We start from the raw sequence: 15,620 nt of genomic DNA, 5'->3' as shown, positions 1-15,620 counted from the left end.
GAGTGAGACATGCATAGCATCTGAGAATAGTCTTTAACTTCCATTTCAAATGCTACACAAGCTTCCTTCCCAGTTATCATCAAACTGTCAAGAGTCACAGGAGCAAAACTAAATCAAGGGACACAAACCTGCACACAATGTACGCTCAGACAAATGAGCTTGAGCTTTATCAGCAAGTCTATATTAACCTCAAGGTTACTATGGTACAGCCTCCCCCTCCCAGACATTAACCATCGCAACTAGATGTCCAACTTCAGCCTTTACCTTTTGCTAACTTAAACTCTAAAATACAAGTTCAAAACCTAAAAAAGCCTTTTGAATGTGTGTCAGAACGTGAGCACAAAATGTCCTCTCCTTCCACAAATGTCCTCACTCCCAAGGTCTAAATCTTTAATTGGTCTTCACAAACATAGATGTACAAGCACCCGCACACACGTACACACAGTGTCAGTCAACAATTTACTGGCTGTCAACACTGTAAGCAATAACGCAGACTCTGAAAGAGAGACAGAAAATAAGTGCTGTGATTAGTTGTGGGAACAATGCCTGGTCTGATGTAAGAGGGACAGGGAGGAAAACAAAAAAAGCAGAGAGATGTAAGCAGACCCTTCTGTTTGGATAATAGTGAAGATGTAGAAATACCAACAATTGTACATCTTCAACAGTTAAAGACAAGCACAGTGGTAAAGTGAAAGTGTTATGATCTTGAGTAAAAATTAGCTAGTTAAATTTGTTTGATCTAATAAGAATAAGTATCTACCCGAAGATGTACGCTCTCATACAAGTTGAGCAGAAATATACTATAGTTCCTAAAATTCAGAGAAAACTATTAATCAATACTGCAATTTGAGCATTTGAAATGCAGATAGCACATGATGTGTTGTAGGATAATAGCTTACATGCCCCAACTCTTCAGTGTCCTTTGATACTCTGTGCCTTAATTAGTATGAATACACCAAATTTTTGTTAAACTTAATCTTCCCACAAGAAATGTTTAACTCTTACATAGGCTACAACTCAAACATCACAAGAAATATTTTGTTGGTGATTTCAAGAAGTTCTGCTGAATCAAACTAAATTATTAAAATATACTCCAACACTTGAACTTTATTGATAAGTTGGTATTAAGGCAATACAATCAAGACAACAAACAACTGAACTGAGCTTACTTGTCTAAGCCATGGCCCCAGTGCAGGGACAGGCAGTGCATGCTAGTGCTATTTACATAGCCTTAACTGAGAGCTTTGTAAGTGCTGCAGGGCCTAAGTCCTGTTACATAATGAGTAAGGCTGTCTAATGTTGGTTTGGAGCAGGAAAAAGGGAACATTGTACGTTGGATGTCCTGCATATTCTCTGTCAGTTTCCATGTGATGCCCATCTCTTTCTCTCCACATCTTTCCAATTAGCCGACATGGAGTTGAGGGAGGGACGGAGGCCCCCACCAATCCTCGGCACATTGAACATTCCCCTGGACCCCTGCCAAGACTCACAGGCAGCAACTCGCCAGTTTCTGCTTCGTTTCCCCCATCCCCCTGCTTCCACCCCAGTCTGGCTTACCCCAGTGGGCCTCCTAAGCCCCTGCCCCCTCTATTGGCACACAAGTTAGACAAGGAGGAGGGGGTTACACAGACACCATCCCCTCCTTGACTTTGTATATGAGGATACTGGTCATAAGCAAATACCTGAGTGCTGTCCTTCATGCAGAGTTGGAGCTATACATTAGCTCTTCTCTGATAAGTTATGCATTGAACTGTATAAATCGAGGTGCAGCTTACACTCGCACACATCTTGGCAAACAGGAAATGCCAGATTTAGGGCTGGGAGTACTTGAAGATGTGATCAGACCTATCTTAACACGAGATCACTATCTCTGCCAAAAGAGATCAGTGTCAGACCTGAGATGAACCCCGGGCTACATCATACAGACTGGGGTAAGATACAGTAAACTGCATAGAGGAAGTCACATCAATGGAAACACCATTTTTTTCCCCTGAAACATTACTTCACAAGCGAGGAAGTAATAGTTTTGTCCAGTCTAGTACCACTACAGCCACTGAAACACACAAAAAAACTGTCCATGCCAAAGTCAATCTGAGCACTTTCTTTTTTTGGGGCCATGTCCATCCACCAAAGGATAGTACAACTATTTCTGGCTTGCTAGTGCCCTATCATTACTACTGCAAACACAGAGCCAAGATACACACTGGTCTGCACACACAAACGCTTCTCATTTAGCACAATGGCCACACCAAATACAATTGTCTGGCAAATCTTTACCCTGCTCCCCTTGACTTCTAAATAGCAATACATAGAGCAAAGATAGAGGGTAATGGCTTTTGGCAGCCTTCCACTGTGTCCAGCTGATTCTACTGTCAACGCTCCCCTACTGGAGCAGCACCCTGCGGCGGTGTTAAGCGCGTTATCTATCAGGACTGAGCCAGTTGTTTGAAAAGCCTCATAATCACAGGCTCAGTGACTACCACGGTCAGGCCTGCGCTTAGGTCAATGACAGGGAAAAGGGATAGGCAACACAAGTCACACACAAGCATGACACAAGGGGATTTACCTGGGTCAACATAAAATATCTGACACTGAATAGAAAGAAGTTTTTGCTTAAGTATTTGTTTATTTAAAAATGTAATTTCTGGGGCAAAATGACAGATTATTGTACAGAAGTAAACAATCAAAGCAGAAGAAGTATAAGCGTGTATGCAGGATACAAGTAAGCAGGTCCATTCAAGTTATGTTTGGATGGAAGTGAAAAGAAGGCTAATGATGCAACCTGAGGACTACACTAGTGTTCATGTTTTGTCTGTAAAGGGTCAGACAAGGGGAAGGAAGACTAGGGTTTTCTTTTAAATAAATGATTCTGCCCCTTCAGTGATAGGGGGCTGCAGATGGAGCTACTGCCAAGGTTTGTCCTCTTGGCTTTGTTACGATACGCTCTAATCAAAACAACGTCTAGATGCCAACAGCCTACAGCCTGGCTAGATCCAGAGCCAACATGGGTTATGGGTTTCCTGCTAGTGTGCTGCCAAAACAGCAAGTAGTAATATAATTTACTGAGTCTGTGCCCCAGTGAGAGACTGAATTTCTTACTTTGGGTTCTTTTCCATAAGGAAAAAAAGTCCAATTAAACATCTTAAGATTGAGCTAATTTAGAGTTCAGAAATGTTCCAACAACTGTTTTTGTGCAGCAACACTGATAGAATATCCATATTCTCTGCAGACTATAAGTATTACAATAACCAAGTGGATAACTTACACACTCCCTTAGGAAAACAAGGTTACAAATCCAAGCTTTTAGTAACACTCAATAGACAACACAAAAGAACAGAGAAGCATGGCTTCACTGCAACATTAAACGCCTTTCCTTGAAAGTATCCCTATTGTTGTTGACCTAAGGTCCGTACACACCCAAAATTTACCGAAGTGTCCTCCAGATGAGCCACCTGCTGTGGCTATAGTAGTAGCTATGGCTCTAAAGCAGCTGTGTGTGTCAAGGATAACGCTAACTGTAAGGCATTTGAGAAAACTAGCAGACTCCCTCCAGTTCCTATCAGGTTTTATATTATTCTTTTCTCCATATTTGCCAGTTTGGTTTTTTTTTGCAAATTAGACTCCAACATCTTTTCACAATTATCCCCTTTTTGCATGCTCATTGGCCTTTTGGAAGGATGGGTGTGCGGATGGAAGGGAGGACCCTTGACCCTGGGTAAGAAACAGCTCTATGTTTGTGTCTGTGAGTCAGCTGGGTGTCTAGGGCATGCAGGAGGCAGCGCAAGGCCTGATGAACAACTACAGGGTATTAACCAACCGCCAGAATTTTGAGAGCCTGACATTAATGGTCACACAGACTCCTTGCAAAAATGTTTACACGTGTAGCCACCAGCTGACACAACACACAACATTTACATTTCAAGACGGACCACAGGCACACACTCAAACAGGCACGAAGACCTAGATAAATCTGTATGCACCGAACACACAAATAAACGCTCCCCATGCAACTGCAAATGCATGTGTGCCATTGCTGCTCGCACACATTTTTCATTTCATCACCTCACTGGTGTGTGACGATAGAGATAAGACAGTGGTGACAGAGATGTCAGAGGGGGGGAAGGAAAAGGGGGTTTGAAATTGAACAGGAAATTATGTACTTCAATTAAGACACGCAGAGGAGATATTAAAAGCTATACTCCAGTGCCTGGAGACAGGATGCAGGAAGGGGGGATGCAATGGAAGGCGACAGTTCAATCAGAATCCGGGGCTTTCTCACCAAGCCCGGGGGTGGAGGAAAGGAGGGAAGAGAGACAGGACAGCTATGTTTAATAATGTACTTGGAATTAGTGTAGTGGAATGCACAATAGTGTACAAGATACATGGTGTGATATAGCTACAGATCGAACTGCAGACCAAATAGCAGTGAAAACTGGCATCAGACCCAAGACTGTGCCTTTGTCACATTTAGGGACCACTGCAACTACAATAGAAAAGCACAGATCCAAACATTTAAAAAAAAAAAAAACCTCAGCCCTGCTGCCTTGAAACAATTCTACTCTCTCTGTAATCAACCAATAACCATAAAATTAGCGCACCATTATCTTCTAATAACTACAGACACTGAAAAAAGGCAAGACAGTTTTCTCAGTCAGTTCAAGAAATCATATTACACACTCACATGTACTGAGTGTGTCCCAGCCACTCAGCCAATCATGAAAGAGCTATGATATAACACAAAAGTTCCCAACACTGTCAAGCCCCTTCAAAGAAGCATACTAAATTTAGTCATCAACCGCATTGTAAAAATCTAAAACCAGCACATGGGAGAATAGATCCGATTAACCAGTAGTCTGTTTTGTTGGTTTTGAAGGTGTGCAACATGAAAAATGAGACGAAAACGCTTGTTTGCAGCAGTACAATCTCTATATTCCAGACACGAGTAAAGCAACACAGTTGATTATTTAGCATATTCATTTACAGCTAGTAACAATATGCATCAATGTACAATAAGCAAAGCTAGCAGTGTTTGAAACTTACCTTGTGTTAATCACAGCTTTGGCAGCTTTCGGTTAAGAGTCGATACATGGCAGAAAAAAATATGCAGAAAAGCATTCTCCGATGTCTTTTCTAAAGTTACCCGTAAAGAGATGGAGCAGACATTTAGTCGCAGTTAAAGTCAGACTTGGTACATAAGCCGACTGCTGCCGCTGAAGCAGCTTGGTGACAAGATACCGAGGTAAACAACGGCTACTCAGCCAGATATATACACAGCAAGTACGGTAATTTCTGCTTTGAGCAAAAAAAATATATCGATCAAAAAATTTGAAATTATACTCGCCAAAAAACTGTTTTGTTAAAACGTCACGATAGATCGGGGGGCTGGGAAGGGGGCGAAGCACCACTAATAACAAAAACAACAAAAAAAAACGAACACGAATACAATGACTTTTAAAAGCAGCTAAATTATGTAAGCTAACGTTAGCTGGTTAGCGTTTTAGTCGTCGACCGTTACGAGGTTTTGCAAAACGGAGAATTCAGGCAGTTTTCGTTGAAAAAAAAATCGCCGTTGAGTTCTCGCTGAGCAAGCCGACGGCCGTGAGCCAGCCAGCCAACTTGTTTTAAAGTGCAAAAAGAAATGTTTTTTGTTTGTTTTTGTTTTTTTAGTTTAAGTCGCCGGTTGGACGACTAGCGACGGGCTGGCTACCGCGAATGCAGAGTGAGTAGCGACTCCAAGGAAATACATTCTGTGTGGATCCAGACAGCGGAGCGGACACTCATGGTAGGCGTTCAGTGAGCTCTCGTTGACAGTGATCTCGCAGCCATTTTGTTCAAACTAACAACACCGCAGTCTCCCTCTCCTCTTCCCAGCCAGCAGACACACCAGGAAGCGGCTCCGGATACGTCACCCCCAACCAACCGAAACCCCGGACGCTAAGCTCCGCCCACCGCCCTCCTCCGCTCGCCAAACCTCCAAGCGGCCACAGAGGATTGACAGGCAAGAAAAACATACGCACACACACATACACACATCACACATACACACATCACACACATACAGGATGGAGGCAGGCAGCTCATATTTCCAGGGTAATTGCAGAAGCGTGGACCCAACATTGTGTGCTTAAAAGAAATAAATGTGACGCTGTAATGCTGTAGAGGCAATATTTCTGAAAGCAAAGCCATTTTGAATGAAATGCGTATTAAAACATGGCCACTATTTATGTTCTGTATTATGTTACTTATGTTTTGTTTCTAGCAGTGGTTAAGTATCGAGGTCTTAACGCTGCTCTAGTCTGAATTTTTACTTTAAAAATAGCAAAAATCACTTGGCTTACGTATTCTATCTTATTATTTTGTTTGTTCGAATTTGTTTTCATTATTTGCCTGATTTGACATTTGTTTTCTTGTGAAGCACTTTGTAATTTTGTTTTCAAAGTGCTAAACAAATAAAATTATCATCACGTATTACTATTATTATTACTGATTGTTACTCTGCAGACCTTATTTTCAACTTTTAGTCCTTGTTCTGCTTTTACAGCTTTCAGCACCATTTTTATTCTCACCACTTTCCTCAGCAGTATTTCCAAATGTATGTATCTGTATCCAGTGGAAAATCTCTTTAGAAAAAAACTCACTGTATGCTAATCGCGAAGCACCACAAAGACAATGTCAGTGACTAGATGAAGCATTTAGCACAAAGCCATATATTTTGCAGAGTAAAGTAACTACTTCCATTATCCAGATCCACTTTATCTTATAGAAGGTCACTTGGGGCTAGAGTCCATCTCAGCTGACAACGGGGTTAAGGGCAGGATGCACCCTGGATAGGTCACTAGCCCAAGACAGAGCCAACACAGAGAGATAGGCAACCATACACACTCATTCTCACACCTATTGGCAATTTACAATCACAGATTAACCTAACATGCATGTTTTGGACTTCAGGAACCAGCCGGAGCACTCTGAGAAAACTGAGGCAGGCAGAGGAAGAACTTGCAAACTCCACACAGAGAAGCTCCAGCTGATCAGGAGATTCAAATGCAGGACCTTATAGCTGTGAGGTAACAGTACTAACCACTGCAACAAAACAAAAACCCAGTAAAATAGCTTTCCATGATCCACAATAGTGAAACTGTTCTGTTATATAGATACAATGCCATACTTTGCTATACAAAAGAGTGCAAAATAGTGCACAAAAATAAATACAGGAGTCCCTGAAGTCTTCAAGCAATCAGAACTTGCATCAGGAACTTTAAGTGACTGAAATGGCTTTAAAAGTGCCAACCTCAGGTCTCTCTACCCAAGATGACCTTTGTCAAGAATCTCTTCATCACATGGTGTCCAGAAACAGGGGGTGATAATTCTAAGCTATTCACAACATGATGGATGAGGTCGCCCTTGTGCACCCTGAGTCACATCTACAGCCGTCTCAGAGAAAGAAAATGCAGCCCCTGTCCATTCTCTACACTCCTTTCTCATGGAAATGACTGCTCCACGCACAAAACACACACAGAAACACACATGCTGTGCGGTGGGAACAGGTCAGGACTGCGTTCCACAAAGGGGAAGGCTGACCAGTGAGAACGCTCCTATACATCACTGGGAGAGACTGCTAATGAGAAGGCCAGGGGCCCTGGCCAAAAGTTTTTTTCTCTCCTTTTCAAGGCAATATGCCCAGAGCTATTAAAACAGCAAGCTCCAAATGAATGGAGAAAGCAGATGTTGCCTGTTCAGGGTTAAGAGAGGTGAGAGCAGAGGGGAATGCCTTCAGAAACGCCTTAAGGGATATGTAGTTCACTGAGGCTCAGACTATTAAACTGAAAATGCAGGAACTTACTGTTCATGTATGCCGTGTAAATAAATTGTGCTCTGAGTAAACATTTTGTCACGGAGTTAATTGAATGTGTCTGCTTGAAGCATCAATTCAGTGATTTATTATGTCATGCAAACTAAAGTACCAACATTACTTATAGCCCAAGACACATGAGTTATCAAAGAGGGACGTGGAACTGTATGCAACACAAAGGACAGCTGAGACTTCAAATAACGATAGTGGGTTGACATGTATTTAGCCATGAATGGCAAGGACTACTCAGGTGTGTATGTGTGTGTTAACATAGGTGAGTAAAAGAGACAGGGAGTGTGTGTGTGTCTCTGCGTGCAGATATGCACACGTATTTATGTGTATGTGAGCGTGCACACACCCTCCTCTTGCATATCCACTCTCCAACTCATCACCGCTATTCTTTTAGGTGTCTTTGAGATGTTTCTTTGACTCCGCCAATTTCCCTAATTGCTTTCACATTTAAGCAGACTGCTGACAGAAGCGAGTCAATGGGAAAGGTCCGCCTGACATTCTGATAAGAAACAACCCAGACACAAGCTGTAGGACTGCAGTGGAGGCAATCGCTCACTCCTTCCCCTCTCAGACAATACACTTCTCTTCCTCCTGCTCTCGCTATTCTGTTCCTCTCCGTTCTCCATTTTTTTCAGTGTGCTCTTCTGCCTTTTGTTTTAATTCCAGTCCAATCATGAGCTCTGTTCCGCATAAGGTTTTAATTTCAAGCCTGCTGCCAGAGACTGCCACAGTCACACGAAGACATGCTCATATTCACACAAGAATGCACGTGCATACACCAAACCACGGATCCTCATGCATACTGTGCACACAGACGCTTTACTCTCAGATCACAAATATGCATTCACATCTAAATGTTACATGGCTACATGCATATTTAATGTATGTGCTCTGTGACTACATTTTATCATTTAAACATGATCCCTGTGAGACAGAGTATCTCCTACTGGAAACATTAATAACCACACACATTAATAGAATGCAGACGCATCAGACAAATTACATAAACACAAGCCCTAAAAGCTGTAGTTTTTCTTCATAAGTCAAAATCTATTCATAATTTATGACAGGCCAGGTGAATTTAAAGAATCATCAAATTAATTTTTAGCACTTAGAACCTGTTTTTTTTCCTTACTTTAAAATACAAAACACCACTCCAAATGTATTACCTTAACATTTGACTTTGTGGAATTAACAAAACAAACGTGATCTGAGGGGGAACCAAACATTTCATGACAGCACAAAGTCCAAAAGCTAACCTTGGTTTTAAATACGTATTCCCCAGACACTGAAATCTAGAGAAACACATTTATAGTATGCTGTATGATACAGAACAAGTGATGAGTTGGGGGTGTCAGTTTTTTTGGTATTGATTATGAATACACAATCCTCCTCCACAGTCTGGACTTTATGCATGTGAGTAATCAAAATGCAGACAGCGAGATACCGGTGCTTCGCTCAAAGTGACATTTCCAAAGGCATGACTTGACATATGCAAAAGGACCGTCATGATGATAATTCTAACAGAGGAAGGAACCATCTCCTAACTGCACATAAAAGAAGAGTGTTGCATGGTGACTCTCCCTGTTCTGCTACTTCAAGGCTAAATTTGCAAGTAGTAACTGTGCGGATGGGCTGAAACATTCATTGTGAGTTTTTCTCACTCTGATTAGCTATGTGATTGAAGTGCCTATCCATTAAATAACAGTGCAGAGTGGTAAAACCCTGCTGAGTTGCTCATTGCTCATCTCCAAGGTCTGCAGCATTGCAATGAGAGATAAGACAGGCTGCAAGTAGCTGAAGGCATGTTAGTCCAGAAGACGAGGAGGGATCCTTTTCATTAACTTTCATTAAGACTAAAGAGCAAATTACCCTGAACAGTAGAAGTGTGACACACAAAAGTCATTAGGTAGGGAAATATCCGCTGACCAGCCACAGCATTAAAACCATCGCAGGTAAAGTGAATACCACTGATTATCTCTCTACAATGGCACCTGTCAAGAGATGGGATATATTAAGCAGCAAGTAAACAATTAGCTCTTCAGGCTGATGCTTTGGAAGCAGGATCTGAGCAACCTTGGCAAGGATCAAATTGTTACACCTGCTCAGCTGGGTTAGAGCAGCTTCAAAACAGAAGTTCTTTTGGGGTGTTCCATGTCTGTAGTGGTTAGTAACGCCCAAAAGTGGTTCATGGAAGGACAGCCAATGCACCAGCAACATGGTCATGGATACCCAAGGCCCATTGATTTGTGTGGGAAGTGAAGGTCCCAGCACAAACTGCTGAAAACTTTAATGATGGCTATGAAACAAAGTTGTTACAATGCACAGTGTGTCTGGGCTGCCAAGCTACTGACTGATAACTGTGAACATGCTGACACCTGTTCACCACTAGAAGAACCTATAATTGGCATGTGAGTATTTGAACTGGATCATGGAGCAGTGTAAGAAGGTGACCTGGTCTGGTCAGTCATGTTTTCTTTTACATCATGTCAACAGCCCAGTGCATGTGTGTTGGTTACCTGGGGAAAGGATGGCAGCAGGATGCACTATGAGAAGAAGATAAGCCAGCAAGGCAGCGTGATGCTCTGGCCAGTGTTCGGATGGGAAACCTTGGGTCCTGGAATTCATGTGGACATTAGTTTCACATGTACAACCTACGTAAGCATTGCAGCAGACCATGTAGACCCCTTCACGGCAGTAGTCTTCTCTGATAGCAGTAAACCTCCAGGTCTTTAAATTTCCCACATCTCAATCTAACTGAGCAACTGTGGGATGTGCTAGAAAAACAAGTCCGACCTCGCAACTTACAGGGCTCAAAGGATCTGCTGCTAATGTCTTGAAGTTTGATACCACAGGAAACCTTCAGAGGTCTTCTAGAGTCTATGCCTTGAGAGGTTTATGGCATGAGGTGGACCAGCACAACATCAGACAGGTGGTTTTAATATTGTGGCTGAACAGTGTATACTAAATAAAATATACATGCATTGCCACATAAAAATGTGTGAGCAGTTACTGTTATGCTGTTTATAAAAACACACAAATACATTATTAAACAATTTTCTGCGCACAAATACAGAGCAGACATTGGCAACAAATGCCTCTAATCCTCTAAGTACTGCTGTGTGTCTGTGCAGCACATAATGTATTATGGCTGAGGCACAATAGCAAGAAGAAACTGTGCGCTGCGGCTGGTAAAGGGGCAATAATGCTAGGGGTGGGAAAGGGGTTATGCAGACTCTGTGTGCAATGTAGTAGTGTTTTTGTGCGCACGGCTGTGCATGCATGCTTGTGTGTAAGTGCATGTCCATAGTATATGTGTGTGTGTTAGTGTGTGTCCATATGTGCTCTGTATGGGTGGAGGGAGACAGAGCAGAGCGTTGCAGTGCAGTAGGACAGCGTTTCTGAGCTCTGGTAATTTCCCCTGAGACAAGCAAGCAGGTAAAGGCCAGCGAAAGAAGGAGGGAGGGAAGGAGAGAGGAATAGATGAAGGTTGGGATAGAGAGAGGGAGGGAGAGCGTCAGCAAGCGGGTATGTCAGAGAATAATGAGGAATGATACAGCGGTGACGGAAAAAAGGCCGGCAGATTTGCCCAATCAAATGCGCATAGACTGCATTAACAGCATTTCTGGCTGAATGTAGTAGCTCTCATTGTCAACACATTAACATTAACGTTTCTATTTTCATTTCAAATGCCTTATCTTGCTAATGAATGTTTCTGAACTGAGTCATTGTTTTTGTAATGAATTCATCTATTAATTACAAGTGTGCATTTTCCTGATGACCTTGCTTTATTTTGTTACAAGCTACAGACCTTTAATATTAGCATACATTAAGCCCTGCTTATCTTTCATCCCCAATAGCTAATACATCAAATTATCCCCCACCCCCCCCAAAAAAAGCATCAACCACAATAGTGGCTTGTGTGTGTGTTTGTGGGTGAGCACCCTCACTTATTAGCCCCTTTCCCCTCCCTACTTGCAAACTCATTACCAGCGTATAAGACCTGCGTGGATTTTATGGTGTATTGGGAACTGACTGGTTAATCAGATTTATTGCACACTTAAGCTTAATTGATTGCCTTTATGGATTCAAATGAATAATTAAGTACTAACAAGCCTAGTTTCTGTTTCATCATTCAGAAATGATGATAATGACCCACAGAAAGCGAAGGTGGTTGAAGTGTCAATCAAAAAATGCTAACATCACAATATTTGCTTTTTGGTGTTAGTCCTCTCTTTATTAACTGATTATAATAACGCTGTGGGTGATCTGTTCTACTCGCCTCAATACACTGATACATTTACCACTTAATCTCAAAGTAGAAGATTTATTTTTCTGCCTGCTCCTGCCCTTCGCTGTGATATTTGATGTTTCTACTTGTAATGAAGTAGTATAAGCTGTCATATAGAGGCAGTGAAAGTACAGACCCCCACCCACCCCCCAAACAAAGACAACATATCCTGACCTTCAGATGATCTTCATCAGATCAATACTATCATCAGCACAGACATGCGGTCACAGATTAACCTAGCCTCCTGTACCATCCCCCAGCTCCACACCAAAACACACACACACACACACACACACACACACACACACACACACACACACACACACAACACCACACACACACACACACACACACACACACACACAGACACGCTCGCTCACTCACACACACCTTATTGAGTAAAGGGGGCCTGGGTGTATTGATTGGTTTCTACAGATTGACACACAGAACCGCTGCATGCACACACTTGCTTGTTGACTTTACTTTTCACTGGCTGGCTGCTATTGCATCGTGGGTGGGAGGATAGATAACAGTATATTTGGGCCAGTTAAGTGCTTCTGTATGGATCGCCAGCTGTAGGAATCATAGGTAGATGCATTGACTGCAGCCTTCACCTCGTTATGATGGCAAAAATAATGACACTCAAAAAGAATGAACTGATTCTCTACCTATAAGTCAGTCCTGCAATACTGCACAAATGATTGCTTCTGTATTTACATGTATGTTTGACATTAGAGAAAAGGGCACAATTAAGGCCACATGAATAAGCTGATCTTAAGTCTGGCATTGCATGTCATTTTTAACATATCTTTGTACATACTTTACACATAGACACACACACACACACACACACACACACACACACACACACACACACAAGCGCAGACAAATACCTGTATTTGACTCCCCACCAGCCATTTACACAAAATACTCAACAAATACAGTGAGCAAAACAAGCAAATTGATAGCTATATGTCTGCCAGTGCAAACTTAATCCCACATCCAATGTAAATGTTGGTGGCATATCCAGAGGCAAGAGTTGATATTTGGAAGTCCATTAACACAGGGTGGAGATGGGTTAATTCACTGTGTGTGGCTGGCGATCCAGAGGGAGTTTTAGGGCATACAAAGAGGAGGAAGGTGAGAGATGGATGATGAGGTTGGAGAAAAGACAGGAAAAAGAAAAGAGGGGGATATGCAAAAATAAAAGGGCAAATAAAAGGAAAAGAAGAGGGAGATTGCAAATAAATGTGGAGGGAGGCAGATGTGTATGTGAGGAGGACTGGTGGTGGTGGTGCTGGGGATAGCGGTGGGTGAGTGTGAGTGTGTGTGTGTGGAGGGGGGTTGTTGTGAGCATTGCTGCCTGCTATCATCCGCCTGAGCCTGGGCGTCAGTTTGATTAATGCTGCTTTCCTCCAAGTGACCTCCACGGTCAGCGGAATAGTGGGTACTCAGCCTCTCCCATTCGCTGCCGCACCGGAGGGGGGTAACGGCCTTATAATACGCTCCTCCAGAGTTCCCCTCGCTTTTTTCCCATTTCCACTTTTTCTCTCTGTCTGTCTCTCATTTAAGCTCCCTCTTCCCCTCATTCTGTCTGTCTGTCTCTTTTTTTTATTCTCTCTCCCCTTGATCTGTCCTTCCTCTCTTCCTACATTCTCATCCTCATCCATCTCTTTCTCTCTGTCACCATTTCTCTTTCTCTCTATCTGACTCTTTTGCTCTCGCCACCAGCGCTCTGTAATCTGAAATGCAATCAAAAGCGGCAATAATGCAATGTGTTTGAGGATGCGGGAGAGAGGAATGGGGGGAAACAGGCCTGCGAAGGGCCATTAGGGCACCGAATGAGGTTTAGATAAACACATACACATTTCACACACAACCACCGCCACTCTTCCTCCCCTCCCTCTGTTCATAGACTGACTGCCAAGGTGAAGGCACATGAATAGAGTTGTCCTACACCAATAGACAGTTGGCAATGACACGCTTCCTCTGGCTGTGCCAGCCGGTCTTTCCTGGCATGAACCTGACAAGAAAGGAGTTCCATACTTACAGAGAGATACAGAGAAACAAAGAGGCCATAGTTGACAAAAAACTCACTTATATCCCTGTCATTTTCAAAAATCTTTATTTCTCCTGCTATATTTCTCAATGTGCTTTCTGGTCCTTTATGTTGACTCAGCCACCTCCTGTGCCTTGCCAACAGCCACAGTTTCTGCATCTTTCTGCAGCAAGATTGTAAACAGTAATTGACTACACAGGACGCAGAGCATGTGTATTTGCATATTTTCGTGTGTCTGTTAAACTGTGTCTAGACTGATATTACTGAATCAAAAACAGCCCTCTCATTTATTTCAGTGGGACCACTGAGTTGGCACAGTAGGGATCTTGGTGCACAGGGCTCCAGCAGGTTTGTTTTCCTTTAAGATATTTCTTGCTTCACAGTATTATAAACCACTGTATAGTATTCTGGTGGATGTATCACTCAAGCTGAACGTCTGGATTATATTTCATCGCAGCAGCACCTGTGGCAATGTGCCCACACAGACAAAGTGCTTGTGATTTTTACCACAGTGCTATTTTCAGCCTGAACACCCGCGCGGCTCTATGGAAAAAGTAACTCGAGATTGGATTTACATAGGTCTGTTTCTGTATATATGAAGTGCATGGCAGCTGCACATTGTTACTGTCCTGTAAAAACACAAGTAAGATGTATTTATGGGTCCAGTTACCTCTGAGGAACCAAGATTCGACCCAGGAATTCTTCTCAATCTAATCAGGTTGGGTAGGTTTTCATTTAACTGCCATGGGAATCTAATACCTGAGTGGATCCAAATGGATGTGAACGTACCAAAAAGATGTTAAGAAATCAGTAGCCTGTATAAAGTGTTTCTGCTATTAAGTGATGACTTTTTCATTCACAGATATTGAATTGGTAAGAAAATTATTATCTTTTGTCTCTATATTGCCCAGTTGGCTACAGAATGTTTAATTCTTACAGCAGCAGGTGGAAATAGAATTTTTAATTATTTCTTTAAATTAGCCTTTGAAGCATATGAGGAAATGGTTTTTGTAATTAGTTTCTAGCTTTACATTAATTCCTAGACCATTATTATTAAATTTATGTTCTTTCTGACCATGGCTGCTTCTTGATTGATTGCTGCTAGTGGTGCTGCTATTCTTTCTCTATTAGGGTCTATTCAGGCCAATGGCATTTTTAATAGGATCTAATTATTCTCAGATCCATTTGAATGGAGTCTGACTATGCTTAGGTTCTCTTCAGATCAGGCTTTTGGCTTTGAAAATTAATTTATGCACGTCAAGTTTAGATGAGGTCCATTCAAAATCGTGAAGAACACACAAAGCTCCAAAGTTCAAAAAGCTTCGGTTTGATTGAAAATTCTGTACCACATACGTAGTGTTTCACTGGACACTGACAATACACGCATTTCAGTTTCTCTTCCAAACTTT

General features: G+C 42.2%; 1 protein-coding gene across 3 annotated transcripts in view; it reads right to left on the bottom strand.

The window, feature by feature from the left end:
- LOC111582199 (trinucleotide repeat-containing gene 6C protein-like) overlaps nucleotides 1-5,855 on the bottom strand; it is a 57,058-nt gene extending 51,203 nt beyond the window's left edge. For all 3 annotated transcript variants that reach the window (XM_055010292.1, XM_023290779.3, XM_055010293.1), the window contains exon 1: nucleotides 5,041-5,855. The gene's annotated coding sequence lies outside the window, so the exon portion shown is untranslated. The remainder of the gene's footprint in view (nucleotides 1-5,040) is intronic.
- Nucleotides 5,856-15,620: the final 9,765 nt, after the last annotated feature.

This window comes from Amphiprion ocellaris, chromosome 4, assembly GCF_022539595.1.
Source record: "Amphiprion ocellaris isolate individual 3 ecotype Okinawa chromosome 4, ASM2253959v1, whole genome shotgun sequence".
Taxonomy (NCBI): domain Eukaryota; kingdom Metazoa; phylum Chordata; class Actinopteri; family Pomacentridae; genus Amphiprion; species Amphiprion ocellaris.
This window is presented reverse-complemented; position numbering and strand designations above follow the sequence as displayed.